This window comes from Bubalus kerabau, chromosome 6, assembly GCF_029407905.1.
Source record: "Bubalus kerabau isolate K-KA32 ecotype Philippines breed swamp buffalo chromosome 6, PCC_UOA_SB_1v2, whole genome shotgun sequence".
In the NCBI taxonomy this organism is placed as follows: Eukaryota; Metazoa; Chordata; class Mammalia; order Artiodactyla; family Bovidae; genus Bubalus; species Bubalus kerabau.
In genome coordinates this window covers 89,182,175-89,204,516 of record NC_073629.1, presented here as the reverse complement: position 1 = coordinate 89,204,516, position 22,342 = coordinate 89,182,175, and the positions used below count along the sequence as shown (strand labels likewise).

The 22,342-nt window shown below is 42.3% G+C and overlaps 1 protein-coding gene and 1 pseudogene across 33 annotated transcripts in view; one reads left to right on the top strand and one right to left on the bottom strand.

The window, feature by feature from the left end:
- Positions 1-3,086, top strand: part of LOC129656472 (40S ribosomal protein S6-like) — a 64,384-nt pseudogene extending 61,298 nt beyond the window's left edge.
- Positions 1-22,342, bottom strand: part of DAB1 (DAB adaptor protein 1) — a 956,508-nt gene that overhangs the window by 459,862 nt on the left and 474,304 nt on the right. For 3 of the 33 annotated variants that reach the window (XM_055585736.1, XM_055585731.1, XM_055585734.1), the window contains exon 1: positions 4,519-5,334. The exons of 20 other annotated variants lie outside the window; for them this stretch is intronic. The gene's annotated coding sequence lies outside the window, so the exon portion shown is untranslated. 10 more of the 33 variants (XM_055585733.1, XM_055585738.1, XM_055585730.1 and 7 more) reach the window with 8 other exon arrangements.

Here is a 22,342-nt window from a genome sequence, read left to right as displayed (position 1 = left end):
GTAACTGAAGAACAGAGAAGTTTGATAAGCTGGTCAAAGCCACACAGCAGCAGAGCTAGGGGAACTGATGTTTGAACCTAGCACCTAAGTCCAGACTTCTAACCATCTGTTATACCTTCTTTTAATTTTGAGAATCTCTGCTTATCTCCTCTGGTAACCAACAATAGCACTAATGCAATCTCTGCACATCCAGTTACTGAATATGCTAACCCAGTAGATGTATATGAACCAATACCTATCACAATGTCAGAAGTGTTCAAAATGTCCACCATCAGCCTAATGCCCTGTTGGCAGCAGGAAAACACCCTGTAGCTTGCTCCTACAGGAAGTCTAACTATTCCATTAAAACTAACAGTAACTGTGCTGTATTCAGTACTGTCCAATTCTTTGCGACCCCATGGACTGCAGCCCACCAGGTTCCTCTGTCCATGGAAATTTCCAGGCAGGAATACTGGAGTGGGTTGCCATTTCCCACTCCAAGGGATCTTCCAAATCCAGGGATTGAACCCGAGTTTCTTGTGTCTCCTGCACTGGCAAGTGAATTCTTTACCACTGCGCCTCCTGAAGAGCCACCTTTTCCATTATTCCCCATTAAATGGGACAGCCACCTTGGGAGAGAGCTGAGACGACCTCCACACTCAGAAATAACATGACACAGTCAGGACTGAATGCTTGGATTTAAATTGTATTAGTTGCTGTGTGACCTTGGGCCAGTTACCAACTCTCTCTGTGCCCAGCTCTCTGAATTATCACTTTCAGTATCAATCAAATACGAGTATTTGCTTCCTAAGGTTAGTGAAGGATTAAATAAATGAATGCCAAATGCTTAAGACAGTATCTGGTTCTTAGTAAAAGCTCCACAAAGGTTAATTATTCCTGTTTTTATTAAAGAGGTGATTTGCCAGTCCAGTACCTGGATTCCATCCTGCCCTTTCAATTCCAAATACGATCCTCTCTCCTTAGCAGAACTCCATGCTATTACTAAAATTTCCCATTCTCCTAAAATCCTGCTACATGCCAAAGTGCCCCATGAGACATTTTTCCCCATAGAATTGCTCGCAGGCCTACGAAGTACAGAATATTGTCCCTGTTGTGCAAATGATGAAACCGAGCTTCTGAGAGGTCAAGTGATTCATCCTCAATCACTTAACTCAACCAGTGAACATTTTTTGTTAGCCCTGAGTAACACTTATAGTTCCTGACAACTGCCTTCAATTTATGAAATTTTGTAAAGTGCCATTTAAAAGATATAAACTGTGATTTTCTTGCTTTGTTAGCTTTATCAGCTTGAGAGAAGGATTAAACCCCAGCAAAAACAAAATGTTTGACTTAAGTGAATTATAAAAAATAATGCAGCCTCAATTAAGATTCTTCCCCTGCCTTCAGTGTGGCTCCAGGCATCAGAAATCCACCAAAGGTAATTTTTAAGAGGGTACTATCAGGGACGAAGCCAGACACCCACCATTTAAGAAACATGTCTTAAGAGGGCAGAGGGGAGCAGAAGCAGTGGATTCCTCTCTGGCTTTGGGAGAAAATGAACAATAAGTGATAGCATCTCCTCCCTGCAGCCTCACACAATGGTCTGTCTTGCAAATGAAACATACTGAGAAACAGCTTGTGAGATGAGCTTCATCAACAATAAGTAATTTTTATTCAGATTTTATTGTTGAATACAATGAACATGATTAAATGTTCCAGATATGCCTGTTTAGACTTTAAGTAAACCACCACCCAAAAGAGAAAACAAAACAAAAATCACTAAAAATCATCTTCTAAATCTGCTTTAGGAAGATATTTAATTGTCAGCTTGATGTGTAGAAAGAACTGAATCCCCACTTGATAGCCGGCGGTTCCCAAGAAGATGGTAACAACGCGTTTGTACTCCCCAACTCGGCCTCTTCTCCAATCCCCGCAGATGAGATCCTCCCAGCGTCGCCAAATAGATACAATGTCTGTCTTTCAAATCACCGCATTTTGAACTTCCTAAACCTTTAAGAGGGCCTCTGTGTATGGAAAAGAACAATAGCGCTTCAAAACCCATTTCTGCGAGTTCTTCAATACTCCATTCATGAATGCTGGGGTTTCAATCAAGGACATCAGCAGACAAATTCTGATTGCTTAGAAGTTGACTTTTTTATACAGCTTTGATTAGATCTCTCTTCTCAATGGGAAATCAAGAAAATCTTTGATCCCTTTCAGATTCCAGAATTGTCACCAAGCCTTGTCGGGATAGTGGTTAAAGGAGATGGGGGGTAGGGAGGGTTGGGGAGAAGCTGCGAAGCTTCCCTTTTCCGTTCACCCTCTCCACCTCCCCCTCCTCCTTTATCTTGCCTGTGCAATTCAGGGTTCTATCCAGAATCACTCATCGTTGAGATAATAAAAACAATGAGTGCTAATTCAGGGGGTGGGGATGGTTTATAATTCTATGGATTTCCCGAAGACCTATAATTGGCACATAAACGTACGAACGTGAACCGGATAATTAGGGGGTTCTGAACGCAAGCCACCTTTAATTTATATGATTAGTCGAAAACATGTTAAGTGTGATAAAGTTTCAGTAGAATCCCCACAAGGGCTTTATTCAAAACCATCAACATTTTGAAAGTGCGTTGAACGGGCCAGCGGGAGGGGAGCAGGAGGGAGTAAGAACCGATAGCAGTGGATCCTTGCTCCAGCCCCCGCCGCCGTGTTAGGAGCTGCATTGTAGCATCTTTCTCGGAGGACTCGCCCGTCAGCCCAGCTCCGGGCAGCGAAACACGCACTCGCTTCCACAGCCTCTCCACTCGCTCTTCTTTCTAAACGAACTAAAAGCCCAGGTGTGCCCTAGCCTCCAAACGCACACGCAGACACCGACCCACGCCGGCGCACACCCCACCCGCCGAGACCCGCGCCCGGGCGCAGGGAAGCCCACGCAGCGGCGCTCTTCACTCCACCCGCCGCCGCCGAAATCCAGACCGCGGTCGCCCGGCGCCCCGCGCCTCCCCACCCCCACCCCATTCCTCCAGATTCTCTCAGCCCAGGCGGAAGTGCCCAGGCAGACCCCCAACAATGAGGACTTGTGTGCTGCCGTTGGGGGTGGAGGGTAGTTTACGTGGAGTGAAACATCGGGTCCGGCAGGGAGCAACGCAGGAGCAAAGTGGCATCAACCTCAGGCAACCTTCCCCGGTGCCCGTCTCGTCCCGTCCACCAGTACTTATGTTTTTTTAAAAGTGCTTTAAAAAGTGTACAGAATACACGCGCCCTCCCACCAGGGGTCACAATAATACTTCGCGGGACTAGCCAGCTTGGGGCGGAGAGTCCCGGCTACAGCTACCAGTGTTTTGAAATTGATTTAGGATACTCAGCCTTCAGCTCCTTTCCGACGACGCCGAGACTCAACCTCCCCCATTCTAGACTCCCTGACTCCAAGGCGCTCTCGGCGGTTGAGTTCTCTTTTCAGGGCTCCTTTATGAACCGAACCACGCGGATTTTAAAGTTTACCCATTGAGGGGGTGGGGCGGGGGTAGGCTGAGCTCTGCGGCCGAAACAGAGCGTCGAGTCTGGAGCAGAGAAGCAAGAGGGGCGAGTGGGGAAGAGAGAGGAGGGCGGGGGGCTGGGGAGTGGAACGGAGAGGGCGGCAGCAAAGAACGGAGTCTATGGGGTCTCGGGAAGAGATGGGTTCCGAGGAGACGCGGGGTACAGCTCCGATGGTGTTTGCAAAATGGTAGGGGTTGCTGGGATAGATCTGGTTTTTCCACAGGTCGTAGCGGAACCGCAGCGCAGCCAAAGAGTAGGGAAGTGAAAACCGGGTTTGGCTGAGCATGGAAGAGGGTCGGACCTGGGGGCGCTGGCAGAGCGGCTGGGGAAGGGCTTGGAAGTACCGGCTAGGTTTTGGAACGGGAGAAGGAAGGCTCGTGGATGGCTGCAGCCGGGGACGCAGGAGGGAGGAGGGCGCAAGGGATCCAGTAGAGAGACAAGTGTATTAGATGAGCAAGACTGGAAAGAGAACTGAGCGTGGTCAGAAGTGACACTGGGGATGGTAAGGGGAGACCCAGAAGGAAGGAGCAGAGTCGCCTTTCCCCCCAGCAAGTGGAGGAAGAGGAAAGAAAACTGCAGTCTCTATCCCCTCCGCACTTCTAGCCAAACTCCCGAGAGGGGCGCCCCTGGAGCCCTCCTCCGCGCCCGGGAGCCCCAGAGGAGCCTCCCGGGCATCCAGGCGCCGCGTCCCCGCCTGACACCTCTCGGTGCTGAACTCCGCGGCGGCCGCGAGCCTCCCGCCGTGCCTCACCTCTGCTCGCCGAAAGCATCCTCCTCCGCAGCCGCAGCCGCCCAGGAAGCGGCTCCCCATGCCCGGCGGGCGGCGGCACTCAGGCGCGCTCTCCAGCCCGGGGAAGCCCGGGCGAGCGCCGAACTGGGTCCATCCTCCCGGGGAGCCACGGGCCCAGCGTCAGAGCAGGGGGAGGAGACCGCCCGGCGCTCAGACCCGCCTCCTCCCGCGCCCCCGCCCCGCCAGCCCCGCGCCCGCCAAGCGCCGCTCACCTGCCCGCTCCCCGGACGCCGTCGCCGCCGCCTGCCTGCCCGCCGCGCGCCCTGGCCTCACGGGCTCCGGCTCCCGCTCCCTCCCGGGTGTTTCTGTGCGCCGCCCGAGCGCGCTCCGAAAGCTTAGCGGAGTCGAGGTGGTGACGAGGAGGAGGGAGAGCGGGCGAGCGGGGGCGCCGCGGTTCGCAGTCGAGCCTCTGGAGCCCTGGCGCTCACTCCCCATCCCGGCGTAGAAGGGGGAGAGCTGAGCCCAGAGCGCTGGGTCCCCGCCCCGGCTACGTGGGCGGAGAAGGGGAGTGAGGGCGAGATGGGGTAAAAGCCACTAGACTCGGGTTTTTCCACGAAGTATCCAGTTTTTGCCATTCAGCATCGCCACCGGCCGCCTCCGCGTGGCCTCCTTCATTTTTCTCTAGTCGACTCTTAACATCCCAGGCCTCTAAACCCGCGCAGACCCAAATTGAAAAGAGCGCCCCTGCTCAAAAGTACAGGGCCGGTCCGGGGCGGGCGTGTGGCCCCAACTCCCCTTCGCAGGAGGGGGCGCTAGTTCCCAGCAGCCAACCCTCGTCTGTGCGCCCGTCTTCATTGAGGCTTCCCAGCAAAGTTGGGCGAGGGAGAGGGAGGAGGCACGCATCTGTCACGCTTTCGTGAGTCCCAGGGAGAGACTCAGGGCCCAGTTAACACCCAGTGCTTCCCCTTGCCTTCTTCCCGGCAACTCTGGTTCTCGGAATGTCCTGGGGTAAACAATCCCCAGATTAGAACAGGCGCAGGAGAAGGCCCAGGCAGGATGTAATCAGTGGCTCCCTACTTCTGGCCCTAGCTTACCCAGATCCGCCAAACTGCAGAAAATAGTGTGTCTGTCAGAAAATAAATTCTTCAACCCTGAGACTGGATTTAACTCCAGTGAATGCCTGTTTGCACACCCATCTTCAGAGTCCTGAATGCCAGGTGTGAAAGGAAAAAAAAAAAAAAAATCAAGTCCAGTCCTGCGCTGTTGGAGCAGGGAAGGAAAAGAAGATACTGGCCACAGTTCTTCAAAGTTTATTTTTACTCTTTTTAAGGGCCACACTCCTGTCCTCCAGCTGGGTAATAATGAAGCCAATGTGGCTGATTTGGGTTTTGCATCCCCCCCCTCCCATAGTTTCCATCACTCACCCATGAAAATTTAATGAAGCATTTAGGGTTATTACTTCCAGAGTCAATGGGCTAAAAATATATAGCCTAATGCACTCCTTGCAGAGCCAGTAGGTCCATGGCTGGTACATACAAAGTCATCGAGAGACCCTCCCTGCCTCCACAAAATTCACGACCCATTAAACTTATTCCATAATAACAGCCTCTGTACAAATGGAGGCCCCAGCAAACAGAGGCTGTCATGCACCTCCTGAAAAGATAGCAATTTACATGGAGACAGGAAAAAAGTGTGAGGTCACTGGCAGGATGCAATCTTGGGAGAAAAGTTGGTGGAAGAGAACTCCCAACAAGGTGGGAGGGAGGTCCCACCCGTGGGTGGTGGATACAATTCTTTCTATTTACTTCTGGGTATGACTAGCCCGCCTAATGGTGGGGCCCAGAGAAAGTGGCTCAAGCCTCTCCAACTTTTCTAAAGTTCTAGAAAGTGGCTAGAATTATTACAGAACACTTAAGATTACAGAACACTTAAGATACATCAGTAGGAAGTTCAGGCTCACCAGAGAACTCTATTAATAAAACACTTGAGTTTTCTCTTCCATACAGACAGACCTCCAGAGTCTGAACTCAATACGAAGAAAACCAGGGGACATTGACAAATTTCCCAAGACCTCATTGAAATAGGGAAAGTGGGTGTAGAAAACCATCATGCACTTCAAACAACTGGGACAAATGTCAAACCTTAGGTGAGTGAACATAGGTGTAACTTCATCGACTCTCCCCAAAGCACTGAAGTTTCTCAATGCGTGAGACAGCTGTGAAACATCAAAACTATTTACATACATTTTAAGGCCTTGCCTTTGAGAGCTGTGGACTTCACCCCTCTTCCTTCTGGTTCTATTTTCAAATGAGGTTATGATTACAGACTTTGGGATAATACCTGACACTTGAGTGGTGGAGTGATAAAAATGGAAGGCACTCTTGTAAAACTCTCTTTTCAGCCTTGGAGAATGTCCACCAGGGAAACTCAGAAAATTCCTTTTAAATCTAACAGGGGCAACAAGCTACAGCTGTTCCCAGCTCCAGGCTGAAGGAAAGTTATACAGATTCTAATAGCAAACAAGCTGCCCACCAAACACCTAATAGTCTTCAAGGTTAAACCAAATCACATCTTAAAGTACCATTTTAAGTTTTTATGCCAAATGTGTCAAGAAACAACTCACATAAATATTAGGGTATTTCTTTAATTCTCTTTTAAATAACAATACAGTTTGTATTATGTGTGGCGTAAAAAACAATAAACATTCTTTTATCATCTACCCTGATAAATAGCAAAGTAATAAGAACAGCAAAAATGTGTGCATTGCTTATTATATGCCAGGATTCCAGGCAGCATTCTGGGTGCTCTCCATTCATTAATGCATTTAACCTTCATGACAGTCCAGGTAGGGAAGTACTCCTCTTGTGTGTACTGTATCCTGAGTCATCTTTGATAAGTTACTTACCTCTCTGAGCTTCAAAAGTCTCAGTTCTATAGCAGTGATACCTGCTTCAGGACATTGTGCAAGCTTTAAATGGAAAAATATATTGAACATGGCTAGCACTGAATAAGTCACTCAGTAAACATCGATTCTCATTCCAGAACAATTCCAAAATAGTTCACTTTAAATCAACCAGCATTTGTAGAGTCCATGTTATATATCAGGCATTGTGGGAGGCATTGGAAATAATGATGATAAATCAGAAACATATCCTGCCTTTACAGAGCCCTGAGTCAACTGAATAAAAAACATGGGCATGAGTAGCATGCATATGGACAGAAAGGAGCTTTATTGAAATTCACGTAATTCATCCCTATGCACATGATTCTTCAGACACCCAGAGGGGCAGCCTATATAAGTACTGTTTGAGACTGATCCGCAATTGAAGGCAAAATCAAATGTCAGAAATAATAAATCCAATCAGCAATAATCACTCCTCCAAAGAAAGAGATAAAAAGTAGTTCATTTTATGTATTATACATTATTTAAAATTCTGTTTATTCCTACAATCATTTCAAATATACCTCTCATTGGATGAAGTATAATAAAATGAATTTGTGCTGTAAGCTCTAAGGGTTTGAAACACAAATTATTCCATGGCCACTGTTTATTAAATAGTTTGTAATGCTTACACATGCCAGGAATATGCTAATATTTCTCTACACATAAAACTCTCAAATTAATAAAATTTTGAATAACATTCAATAGGAGCACTTCTACCCAGCTTATTAGAAATATCATGTGTTCAAAGTATGCTAATACACAGAATGCACAAAATTTTCAAAGCTTAATACCAAAGGTATATAAGCTTCTCATCCTTTTCATTTAAACTCACGTTCACACTCAGATTTTATTCATTTTTTCAAAAAATATTTACTGATTGCTTACTTTATACTAGGCACACTGTTGGGCATTGGCTGAGAAAGAAAACAAAAAGAAAAAAAATTTACTCTTAAACAACTTATAGGCTCATGAAAGAAATGCACCATTGTACTGCATCACAATAAATGCTATATAGTGGTAATGCTAAGTATGGGATGCTAGGTAAGCATCAAATCTGGGCATTTAACCCAGAGCAGGATGCTGAGATTTCATGAAGGAAGTGATATCATCTTGAAAGAAAACTGAATAAGCATGTGAAGCAAGGAAAGGTATTTCAGACAAAGAAAAGAGAATATACAAAATCATAGCAGAGATTGTTCTCTGTTTGTGGCTATAATTGACTCTAGGGCTTCCCAGGTGGCGCTCACAGTAAAGAATTTGTCTGCCAAGGCAGGAGAAGCAAGACCTGAGTTCGATCCCTAGGTTGAGAAGATGCCCTGGAGTAGGAAAAGGCAACCCACTCCAGTATTCTTGCCTGGAAAATTCCATGGACAGAAGAGCCTGGGGGGGCCACAGTCCACAGGGTTGTGAAGAGTAGGGTGCACATGCACACACAAACACACACACATATATTTGACTCCAGAGAAGCAACATAGACTGCAAAGGGTCTTGTTTGCCGTGTTCAGGACTTTGGAATTTAGTGTGAAAGTGAAGAGGTCCAGGTTTTGTTTTGTTTTGTTTTTAAGCAGAAAAGAAAGTATTTTGTAAAATCTTTCATTAACCATACTTCAGATACTGTTCTTGTGTGTTCTAGACATACAAGTAAAACATTCAAAACCAATGAAAAAAATTTTCTGTATGACTTCATCAAAACAGAAGTTCCCTTCTTTCATGATACTAGCCTTGCTTGATTCCAGGGGAAGGTTGTGTGGCAATATTACTAAACTTGACTTTGGTCTGCAGTCACTATAAATAGCACCCCTTTTATTTTTCCAAGGAGGGGGTGGAGAAGAGTAGCCACACTGCAATTGTATTTATGCCACCAATCTGCTCTTTTTAGCTAAATGCACAGTAGAAACAACAAGGAGAGCTAAAGTGATTGTCGAAAGGCTCTTAAGTTCCAATACAAACCCCCAATTTTCTCACTCATAAAGTAGAGCTTAAGGTGATATTAGTGCTTGAAACAGAAGTAGACTGAATGCTATCAGAAAAATGATTGAGTCTCTGATGCCTAGAGAGTATCAGAGGCAGAGAAGAATATGCCCACCATATGATACAGCTGCCATGTATTTTGTGGCTACTGGGTTAAAGATATGACAAATATTTGTTGTTTGCCTCTTTGGGGCCATTCCTCTTTCTTCTCCTGGGAGACCATGCCCCTACTCAATAATATTTTCTTCTATTTAGTTATAGGAGAGCTGAGTCTACCTGTAGCTGGAGGGATGGACAGGTGCCACACATTTCTTGGCCACAATTCAGAGATGGTCAAATGGGTGACCTCTTTACTTGTGACAGAGCAACTAGGAAGAATGTTTTCTCTCCACCGTTGGACTGGACACTGAAAAGCCTGTAGCTGCAGAAACCCATTTCATAAGACAAGCCTTTGGAGAATGAAACTGCACCAGAAGAATACAGGACTAAAAGATGGGAAAATAGAGCTTTATGAGGGCATTGTTGAAGGGCTTTGGTTTAGTCATGCCTCAGCCCAACTAACAGATCCCCTTCCAGATTTTTCATTTATGTGAGCCAAAATATTCCCTCTATTACTTAGGCCAGTTTGAGTTGTTTTTTTTTGTTTGTTTTTCACTTTTGAGCCAAAGAATAATTTCTAATATACCAAGAACTTCATTATGAACTTTCTAAGTGATCCTTTTTAATATCAATAATAAAAGAACCCCTAAAAACTATTTGTGCATATTTACACCTGACCTTCTTCTAAGAAGAACATGAACTCACATTTTATAGGTCAGAAATAAACTCAAAGAGGATAAATACCTTATCCAAAGTTATACAGTCAGTCAGACAGCTGGAAAATGAAAAAAAGTAGATGCCATTTATGACAGCACCTCACAAAACACTTAGGAGTAGATTGAATAAAAGTTGTGCAAGTTTTCTCCACCAAAACTTACAAAATGTTGATGAAAACAATTACAGGCGACCCAAATACATGGAGAGGCATGCCACGCTCACGGTTTGGGAAGCTTCGTGTTGATGTCAACTTCTCCCCAAGTTGAACTGTAAACTTAGCACAATTGCAATAGAAATCTCAGCATATTTTTTCAAGAAATTGATGAACTAATACTAAAATATATATGGAAATGCAAAGGGACTTACAATAACTATAATAATCTGATAAAGAAGAGCAAAATTAGAGAGCTTATCCTATCTGACTTCAAGACTTACTATAAAGCTATGATAGTCAAAACAGTATGGTACTGGCATTAAGGATAGATAAGTTGATCAGTGGAACAGAATAGAGAATCAGAAATAGACCAACATATAGGCCATCAATTGACTTTTTTTTTTTTTTTACAAAGGTGCGACGATTACTCATTAACGAAAGAAAAGTCTTTAAAACAGGGTATTAGAACAACTGTTTAAACATATGGGGAAAAAATTAACCTCGAAACCCTTCTCATACCATACATAGACCAAAATATAATTGCTAAAATGGTAAAAGTTCTAAAGGAGAACATTACAGAGTATCATCATGATGTGGAGGGATGCACAGATTTCCTAGAGAAGACAGAAAATCACTAAACATAAATGAAAAAAAATCAATTGAACCTTATCAAAGTTTAAAACATGTGCTGATCAAAAGACAACATTTAAGAAAATGAATGGTAAACTATAAACCTGGAGAAAATATTCACAAAACATATATCTGACAAAGGACTTAAATCCAGAAAATATGACTATTCTTATTTAACAGTAAAAAGACAACCTAGTTAAAATGAACAGAATACTTGAACAGACACTTTACAGACTGAGATAAACTGAATAGCCAATAGGCATATGTAAAGATGCATGAGGAGAAGGGGACAATATAAGATGAGATGGTTGGATTGCATCACTGATTCGATGGACATGAGTTTGAGTAAGCTCCAGGAATGGGTGATAGACAGGGAAGCCTGATATGCTGCAGTCCATGGGGTCACAAAGAGTCAGACATGACTGAGTGACTGAACTGAACAGAAAGATGTATACCATTAATCATAAGGAATGGTATCACAATTTTGAAAAACTGCCTGGCACTTTTTTAAAAATCAAATTAAGGGTACATCTGTGCTTCCCAGGTGGCTTAATGGTAAAAATATCTACCTGCCAATTCAGGAGACGTGGGGTCAAGCCTTGGGTTGGGAAGATCCCTTGGAGAAGGAAATAGCAACCCACTCCAGTATTCTTGTCTGGGAAATCCCATGGATAGAGGAGCCTGGCAGGCTAGAATCCACAGAGTCTCAAAAGATTTGGACAGGACTTAGTGATTAAACAACAAACAATAAGTGTACATTTACTCTGGGCACTTGTAGGCATCTACTCATAGTTATATACCCCAGAGAAATAAAACATGTATATACACACACACAAACATATATACTAGAAAGTTTATAGCAGCATTTTTTTTCATAATAGCTCAAACTGAAGACAACACATATCTTTTTCCACAGTAGAATGAGTAAACAAACTATAGACTATCCATACCGTAGAACAGTACTAAGCAAGAACAAAATAAACTATCGATAGGTACAGCAACATGGATAAATGTTTTTTAAAGAATTGAATAAAACAAACCAGATTCAAAAAAGGACATTACTATTATTCCATCTATATGAGGATCAAAAACAGAAAAATAAATGTATGATAAGAAAAATTATGATATGATAAGAAAAACAAATATTGTTTATTAATGCATATATGTGGAATCTAGAAAAATGGTAGAGATGATCTTATTTGCAAAATAGAAATAGAGACACAGACTTAGAGAATAAATGTATGGACACCACGGAGAAAGGGAGGATGAGATAAATTGGGAGATGGGAATTGACATATATACACTGTGGATACTATGTATAAAATACATAACTAATGAGAAACTACAGAATAGCTCAGGGAAGCCTACTGAGTGCTCTGTGGTGACCTAAATGGGAAGAAAATCCAAAAGAGAGGGGATATACATATACATATAGCTGATTTGCTTTGCTATAAGGTAGAAACCAAACAACATTGTAAAGCAACTATATTCCGATAAAATTTTTTTAAAAAACTAAATTAGTCAGTGTTTAATTATTTTCAGTGGTTTGATCTTTAAAAAATAAGTAAATGCCATCATTTATAAAATTAAAAAAAAATAAAATTAGGCCTCTGTGGAGGGAAATTGCCTGGAAAGGGAAAAAAGGTGCTTTCTGGGATAATGGAATATACTATATCTTTAATATGGAGTTGTTTTACATAAGCAAATACATTTTTTGAAACTGATCCAGCTACTCTAATGATCTATGTATTTCAATATATGTCTATTTTATCTTAATTTAAACAATTTTAAAACGAGTAGTCACAGAGAAAGTGGAGCAGCCAGTCAGACTCCATATCTTTATGGGAACCACATTACTTAAAACAACATTCAAAAAACTAAGATCATGGCATCTAATCCCATCACTTCATGGCAAAAGGATGGGGAAAAAATGGAAACAGTGGCAGATTTTATTTTGTCTCCAAAATCACTATGTATGGTGACCCAGCCATGAAATTAAAAGACACTTGTTCCTTGAAAGAAAAGCTATGACAAACCTAGACAGCATGTTAAAAAGCAGAGAAATCACATTGCCAACAAAGGTCCACATAGTCAAAGCTAGGTTTTTCCAGTAGTCATGTATGGATGTGAAAATTGGACGATACAGCAGGTTGAGCACCAAAGAACTGATGCTTTCAAACTGGTGCTGCAGAAAACTCTTAGGAGTGCCTTGGACAGCAAGGAGATCAAACCAGTCAATCCTAAAAGAAATCAGTTCTGAATAATCATTGGAAGGGCTGCTTCTGAAGCTGAAGCTCCAGTACTTTGGCCACTTTAAGAAGAGAACTGACTCCTTGGAAAAGCCCCTGATGCTGGAAAAAACTGAAGGCAGGAGAAGGGGGAGAAAGAGGATGAGATGGTTGGATGGCATCACTGACTCAATGGACATGAGTTTGAACAAACTCCAGGAGAGAGTGAATGACAGGGAACACTGGTGTGCTGCAGTCTATGGGGTCACAAAGAGTCAGACACAACTTAGCAATTGAACAATAACATTACGATGGCCCAACACAGATATTCATGCTAATGCTTCAAGTCATGAATAAAATGTTCTGCTCTCAACATAAAAAGAGTGCTGTATGTTGTGCATAGCCCTGCCAAAGCAATGAGTGTTTTTTCTTTTAAAAAAGCATCCTTTAAAGTACATTAATAAAAGGATAGTTAGGCCAAAATGGAGCATCTTTCACAAAATGAAAGCACTGACCAGTGATGATACGGGTGTCATCAGAGGCAAAGAATTTCCTAGCACAGGAGTTAATCAAATATAGGTTGGCTGATAGCTTGGCAGGAATTCGATGGAGAAATTCAACCTGAAGATGGAGGAAGTGAAGGGGAGAAAGAACTCTTAAGCAATAAGACCTTTAAATTCTCCTTCTAAACCCTGATATTCAATGATGCCTTGAAGAGTTCTTGTCAAAAACCATAGTCATACTTCAAATGGTTCTCTCCTCTCCTGTCCCAAAAAGCCAATAAGAAGCTATAACTCTATACCAGAAGATATAAGCTTCAAGGTTGAATGTGTATGAAAACCTCACAAGGGAAAAGTTGCCACTCTTTCCTGGAAACATACTGATGCAAATCATACTTTATAAAATATTTTTTTAAATAAAAAAGAATGTAATTGCTCATTGAATTGTAATATGAATGCAAATTAACTTACTGTAATTATACTGTGCAATTTTCTACTTTAAAAACTTAGAAAATGGAAGAGACCTGATAAGTAATTTGAACTTAATTCTTCATTGTGTTCCTTCATTATGCAATGGTTACCATAAGCAATTTGCTCTGTTTTAATATAAAATGTTTTTAGTTCATACCTTTACATTGGCAGGACTCAAATGAGACCATTTAGTAGATACAGATACTTATTTTTCCCCTCTACAAGTGCCTTGTAGAAATAATGAAGATTAAAATTAATACAACACAAGGGAATTTGTCAAAGATTCTTCATATATTTTCATTTTGGAACCTTTAGCACATTAAGTGTCTCTATCCTAAAGCCCTCAAAGTGTTTTAAGTAATCAGGGAATTCCTAACCAAATAGCATTCTGATGATCAGCATTCATGCTTTAATGGCAAGACTTTGGCATAGAGGTAAAGAAATTGCATGCTAGTCCCAGCTCTGCCACTAATTAATTGTATGACCTTCTCTATTCAGGCCTTCATTTCGCTCATATGTAAATTAAAAGGTTGGGCTAGGTGATTTCCAGCTTCAGTCCCAGCCTTTACAGTCTGAAATTGCTCTGCACTCACTCTTTGCTTTGCATTGTTTAAGCAACATGAGTGACAGTAAATGAATTTCTTATTTAGAATTAATGACCATCTGAATGAACCGAAAGCCCTCTCGTTCAGGCATTCACTGCTAAAGAATGTATAACAAAAAGATTATCTGTGATGATGCAAATGTAAAAAATAATAATTACCCGTTTTCATGCTAATAATAATTTGCATGTGTAGTTCCCTCAATGCGGATCCTGTTAAAGGCAAGGCAAAGACACAGAGAGCTGGGGATCTCATTAAGTAGCAGCACAGTGTAGTGGAAAGAGAATGGGTAAGGCTTGGAATCACAAGACTTGGATGGGTCTAGTGTTTCCTGTGGCTAATAACCAGAGGAAATTCATCAACCTAAGGAATGTTGTCTCTTAGATTGGATGTTCTTAGTTACTTTCCTGGAAATTGTAAAAATTAAATGCATAATGAATGGAAAGGCATTTGGTCACCTGGATCAGTAAATGTCCCATTTCATCCCCTCAATAACTCTGTGAAGTAGGTGCTACTATTTTCTCATTTTTCACCCCTCCTCCCCACCCCACCCCCAAGAAAAAAACAGAAGGTAAGAGAACTTTGGTCGATAAAGAAGGCTGAGCACGGAAGAATTGATGCTTTCAAATTGAGGAACTGGAGAAGACTCTTGAGAGTTCCTTGGACTGCGAGGAGATCAAATCAGTCAATCTTAAAGGGAATCAATGCTGAATATTCACTGGAAGGACTCTTGCTAAAGCTGAAGCTCCAATACATTGGCCATCTGATGCAAAGAGCTGACTAATTGGGAAAGACCCTGATGCTGGGAAAAATTGAAGGCAGGAGGAGATGGGGACAGCAGAGGATAGCATCACCAACTCAATGGACATGAATCTGAGCAAACTCTGGGAGATAGTGGAGGACAGAGGAGCCGGGCATGCTACAGTCCATGGGGTCACAGAGTCAGACACTACTTAGCAACTGAACAACACCAGAGTTTACTAACTTGCTCAGGATCACAAGACACTTGTCTGCCCTGTCTTTCCAGAGGGGATAGTAGCATTCTTCCACTTCTGAATTCACATAATAGCATATAATATTTTTTTTCTCTCCATGTATATAACCTTCCAAAAAAAAGGGAACTATTTCATCTTTGCACAACTAACAGGACTATAAATGTCCACTCTTCAGCTACAAAACAGCATAAAAGTGCCTATATTTCTCTAAAGGATATTCTTTAAGGCCCTCTTTAGCATTCATCCCATCCACACCCACTCCCTTTCTTCCTTCCTAAAACCCTCAATTCCCATTTGGAGAAGAATATGATTTCTCAGAAGCTGACAATATCTACAGTTCTGGATTAGAACACAGGACCCAAGCTAAGCCAGTAAACACTCTTCATCACACTCCATCCCTTTGACCAGACTAATTGATTCAGGAACTAGAAGAAAACTTAACCTTGTTCATCCAGACTTCTGCTAGAAATACTGAGACAAAAAGAGCCAGAAAGCAACAGTGTGGATGCCTAAAGGGAGCAGCCCTAATGATAAAGTTGGACCCAAAGAGGTCAAAGCAGAGAGAGCAAAAGAAATCCCATCCTGCCCCATCGTGGCATATCTTCTTAAAGCCAACATTACCTGAACAATACCATGCGACAACATATCCTTTTTTATTGTATTAGCCAGCATCATTTGCAGTTTTCATTACTTTCCACCGAAACCATGCCATCAACTCAATGGAGAGGTATTAAATATGTAATGAAGCCATGAATGAGAACTTGTAAAAAGCTGCACAGTCATAAAGTTTAATAATGGTGATTATGACAACAATGAAAATGATGATGGAAGTAAAAAAGGAAATGAATGCCTTTCAACAAATATGGCACCAACATTTCACGTAGAGCAAAAGCTTCTCTCCATGATTTAAAAAAATAGTTCATTCCTCTATTTTCCCATAATTCATCTTAAAATATTCTGGCAACATATATTTATATCCCTGATCAAACCACAACTGATGATGGATCTTTTCCTGACCACAACTTCTATATGTCTACATCCATCACTTTGCTCATGCTATGCCCTCCTTCAGGATTACTCCATCCCATTCTCATTTATTGAAACCCTTCCCCATCTGCAGGATCTTGTTTAAATGAAGTGCCTCCACCCCTCCCCAGTCATTCTCTTTTCACTCCCTTTATATGTTGTGCCTACTTATAATCCTGATCCCTGCCATGTGTTGGAGCCATTTTCCACATATCTGGATCCCCCATAGAGACTGTAATCTCTTAGAGTAGATGCTAAGCTCCTTCTAAATGGCAGAGACAAAAAGACATATGTAACATCTGTCACTGTGCTAATGTTGAAGGTGATTCAGCTGATGTGGTTGTAATTCCACCACTGAGCAGTCATCAATCAAAACATATAAGGAGCACCTATGAAGAGATGAGAATGCCTTATAATTAAGAGTGCTTAGATCACAGTCTAACTGGGAATTGTGAAGGAAGACAGGAGAATGGATGACCAAAGAAGGGAGGAAGTGGGGAGGGAGGAAGAAAGGAGTGGGGAGGGAAAGATAGAGGGAGGGTAGAATGGAGAGAAAGAGGGAGCTCGAGGGAGGGAGGGAAGGGACTGAGGGGAAACAAGAGAGAGGGAGGAAGGAAGAACGAAAGAAAGGAAGGAAGGAGTATGGTTTGTGGAATGTTGTCAAAGGGTGCCAAGGCAAAGTTCTCCATGGCTTCTGTCTGCCTTCCTATGCCTTGGGGAGAAAAAAGTACCTTCAGAGGCTCCTGTTACCCAAGACTATTCTCTAAGGGATATCTCCAGGGTGATTAGAAATACAGAGTCTCTTCTATATGTGTCCTGGGTAGCAATTTTCTTGTATATTTATAAATATAGAATAAAATATGAGTCACTACTCATATAGTGTCATATAGACTCATATAGAGTCACTACTCATTAAGCTCATATAATTTTAAACTAGACCTTCCTTTCTGATATTAGTTCTGATACAACAAGGATTTGAATTTGAGTGCGTTCTTTAACTCTCACTTGCACTTATCTCTCCTGTAAAATGGGGATAATGATCAACGAGTCTAGTATTTATTTTAATTATTAAATAATGTTTGTAAACCTTTGTCATTCTACCTAGTATATGGTAAGAAACTTAATAAATCAGTGGTTATCAGTAGTAGAGGTTGCAGTAGAAAGAATTAATTTGCACATGGCTCTCTTTTTTTTTTTTTTACTCAGTCATCTCTAGAAAAGGGACCCTTGGGATAAGCACCCATATTCCAGAGTATAGCCATGAAAAACTTTGGTAACACCACTTCCAATCCTGGTATTCAGTCCCTTAAAAATGCCCCTAGTCATGCTAAGCTGCTGCTGCTGCTGCTGCTAAGTCACTTCAGTCGTGTGCGACTCTGTGGAAGCCCATAGACAGCAGCCCACCAGGCTCCCCCGTCCATGGGATTCTCCAGGCAAGAACACTGGAGTGGGTTGCCATTTCCTTCTCCAATGAATGAAAGTGAAAAGTGAAAGTGAAGTCGCTCAGTCCTGTCGAACTCTTCGAGACCCCATGGACTGTAGCCTACCAGGCTCCTCCGTCCACGGGATTTTCCAGGCACGAGCACAATAAGCTAAATAAAATTAAGACATTTGTTGTTGGCGTTCAGTCCTCCCTCTTGTCCGACTCTTTGCGACCTCATGGACTGCAGCATGCCAGGCCTCCCTGTCCATCACCAGCTCCTGGAGTTTACTCAAACTCATGTCCATTGAGTTGGTGATACCATCCCACCATCTCATCCTCTGTCACCCCTTTCTCCGCCTGCCTTGAATCTTTCCCCTCCTGCCTTCAATCTTTCCCAGTTATCAGGGTCTTTTCCAATGGTCGTCGGCTCTTTGCATCAGTTGTATTGGTATATATATACTTTTAATTTGAGTGAGCTTCTTTTCTCAAAAACCAATAATCGTTGACCTTAAAATTCTCCATATTTGCAAACATTTACTTGGGCAGTATATGAAAGCACATCAAAGTTATCCCTATTAAAAAAATGTCACTCTCAGGCTCTTGCATTCCCATACATTTTCCTGCATGCAAGATAAAGGGTAGAAATACAGCTGGCATGCCCAGAAGTGTCAGTGACCCTGGGTCTTACTCTGCAGAATAGTGCCACCCCATAATTGTAATTTGCCACGTGTGTATCAGTGGAAACTATTTTGGAAACTATTGATACAGGTGAATGGAACTGTCAAAAGGCTTTGAAAACTTAAGGGAAAGGGTCAAATTTATGATGTAAACACATTATGCTGATAGCAGAAAGAAGATTGTGTGATGTATCCAACCCACCCTGACTTCATGTATTTCCTTCCACTCCATCCCCTACTTTTTGCTGCATCACACCACTATCTAATTACAACTACTCATGTACACTGAGAATAAAAGAGCCTAAAATTTTGGCTATTCACTTAAAAACCAAACAAGTCTATCATGCACACATGGTGATACTTCCAGAAGAAAGTTCACATTTCCTGCCAAATTCTAAAAAGTGACACTTAGTCATTGGGCATCTTCCACATCTGGGCTTCCCTGGTGTCTCAGTTGGTAAAGAATCTGCCTGCAATGCAGGAGACCACCTGCAGTGCAGGAGGTCCTGGTTCAATCCCTGGGTTGAGAAGATCCCCTGGAGAAGGAAATGGCAACCCAGTCCAGTATTCTTGCTTGGGAAATCCCATGGACAGAGGAGCATGGCAGGCTATAGTCCATAGGGTCGAAAGAATCAGACACAAGTTGGTGACTAAACCATCAACCAACGTATCTGGATTAAATAAATCAAAAGCTATGACAAACCTAGAAAGCATATTAAAAAGCAGACATTACTTTGCCAACAAAGGTCTGCCTAGTCAAAACTATGGTTGTTCTAGTACTCATGTATAGATGTGAGAGTTGGACCATAAAGAAAGCTGAGCACTGAAGAACTGATGCTTTTGAACTGTGGTGCTGGAGAAGACTCTTAAGAGTCCCTTGAACTGCAAGGAGATCAAACCAGTCAATCCTAAAGGAAATTATTCTTGACTATTCATTGGAAGGACTGAAGCTGAAGCTCCAATACTTTGGCCACCTGATATGAAGGACTGACTCCTTAGAAAAGACCCTGATGCTGGGAATGATTAAGGCAGGAGGAGAAGGGGACAACACAGGATGAGATGGTTGTGTGACATCACCAACTTGATGGACATGGGTTTGAGCAAGCTCCGGGAGTTGGTGAAGGACATGGAAGCCTTGCATGCTGCAGTCCATGGGGTCGCAAAGAGTCAGACACGACTGAGTGACTGAACTGAACTCGATGTTTACTCAGTTTAGGAACTTGTGAGTCTGTAGTTCTTGGTTAAATGACATTGTCTGAGATGGTTACACTCAGTTTGAATAGTTTTATGGTAGGAAGGCCAGGTCGCAAGAAGAATTAAGATACTACTGTGCCCAAAGGACCACGATAAACATTAAAAAGAGATGCTGTTGGGAACACAAACATTCGCTTGCCTGCTTCCTCCAAGGGATCCTCCCTGCTCCCTGAACATACCATGCACCTTCGTGTCTCTGGATATTTTTCCTCATGCTCCTCCTCTGTAAGAAATGCTCTTCTCCACCACTTTACCTAACAAGCATTCTTTGAGGCCTTTGGCATTCTACCCACTACCAACCGCACCTTGTTCCAGGCACTATCAGAAGTTCTCTCTGTATTGTTTAATCACCTTATGAATCCCTCTATTATGGTCATTTGTTTAGTGCCTGTTCCTCCAACAGACTGAAAGCCATCCTCAAAGCTTCCCCCTGCCTCGTTTCTCTATAGCCAGTCTTTCCCCAAACCATGTCAACTCTACCTGCAATGTGTAACTCGAATCCTTTCACTTCCCTCATCTCTCCTGCTATTACCCTGGACCAAGCTTTAGCTACCTCTTACCTAGAATTTCCTTTTCTTCTGCTTTCAACCTTGTTTCCCAAGAACACAAGTTCCAAATATTAGCTGCAGTAACATTTAAAAAACCAATTCAAATCCTCCTGTTTAAAATACATCACTGGTTCCTCATTGTACTTAGGTTTCCGTAAGTCCTAAAAATGGCTCTCAAGTCCTTCCCTGATGTGACCCAGTCTCACCTCACTCCACTCTCCCCTGCTCAGTACACTCCAGCCACAATGACCTTCATTCATTTCACTTCATTCACAAATCCCCATCTCAAGGCCTTTGCAATTAATGTTCTGTTTGTTAGAATAGTCTCTTCCAACCTCTCTAACAGCCCCTCCCCATGCCTCAGCTCTGACATAGTCATTAATGGTCAGCTTAAATGTCACTTGTTCAGAGGTCTGACCTGACCTCTATCCTTAATGATGTTCCCTTGTTAAAATCTTTCAAAGCACCCTGTAACTTCCCTTCATAGACCTAATTATAATATATAACTATTATTTATAACTATAATATATGTTTTATAATTATGTCTTGATTTAATGTCTATTTCCCCAAGTAAACTATAAACTCCATGAGGGCAAAGAAATATTTTTGTTTGCTTGTTGTTTTTGTGTATGTTTGGTCACTGTAGTATATTCCACGGTGGCTCCTGAAAATATATGTCCACATCCTAATCCCAGGAATCTGTGAATGTGACCTTACATGTATGCTCAGTCTCTTCAGTCATGTCTGACTCTGTGCAATCCTATGGACAGTAACCTGCCAGACTCCTCTCTCCATGAGATTCTCCAGGCAAGAATACTGGAGTGGGTTGCCGTGCCCTCCTTCAGGGGGTCTTCCCAATCCAGGGATCAAAACCTCATCTGTTACATCTAACCTACATTAGCAGGCAAGTTCTTTACCACTATTGCCACATGGGAAGCCCGAATGTGACCTTATTTGGAAAGAATTTTTGCAGTCTTGACACTCAGATTAGGATCTTGAGATGAGAAGACAATCCTGGATTATACAAATGGGTCCTAAATCCAAATACAAGTGTCCTTATAAAACACACATAGAGAAGAGACAGTGATGAGGAGGAGGCAGTGTGACCACATAGGCAGAGACTAGAATGATGTGGCCACAAGCCAAGGAATGCCTGCAGCCACAGGAGACTAGAAGAAGTAAGGAACAGATACTTCCCTAAGTATACAGTTGATTTTGCACTTCAGGCCTCCTGAACTATGAGAAAATAAATATCCATTGTTTTAAGTCACCACGTTTGTGGTAATTTGTTACAGCCACTCTGGGAGTCTAATAAAGTAAGTTATGTGTTCCTAGTGCTGAGCAGTAACTATGTGTTGGATGAATGAACAGATGAGCATTCATTGAACAAATGTCATATACATTCATCATTATATACCAGAACTTGCCACGATAAAGAGAGCACAGTAAATGTTCAAAAGGACATGAGTTTGAGCAAGCTCTGGGAGTTGGTGATGGACAAGGAAGCCAGGCGTGCTGTAGTCCATGGGGTCGCAGAGAGTCAGACATGACTGAGTGACTGAACTGGACTGAACTGAACTGAAATGTTCAAATTATTTATTATATTTTATCAAGTTGGATCTTATTTTGTAGATAAATAGGCATATAATATATTTTAGAGCTTAAATATGAAAAAGAAATTTAAATATAAAGCTTAGGCAAATTTCTTCTTTTATAAATTCAAACAATACAGTTGAGAAAGGCTATCTGACCTACCTGTGGCCACACAGCAGGCTCAGGGTGCAGGAAATTGCAGTTATTTGTATAATTCACATACCAACAACTACTAGAGTATCTTTCCTAAGTACAACTACATCA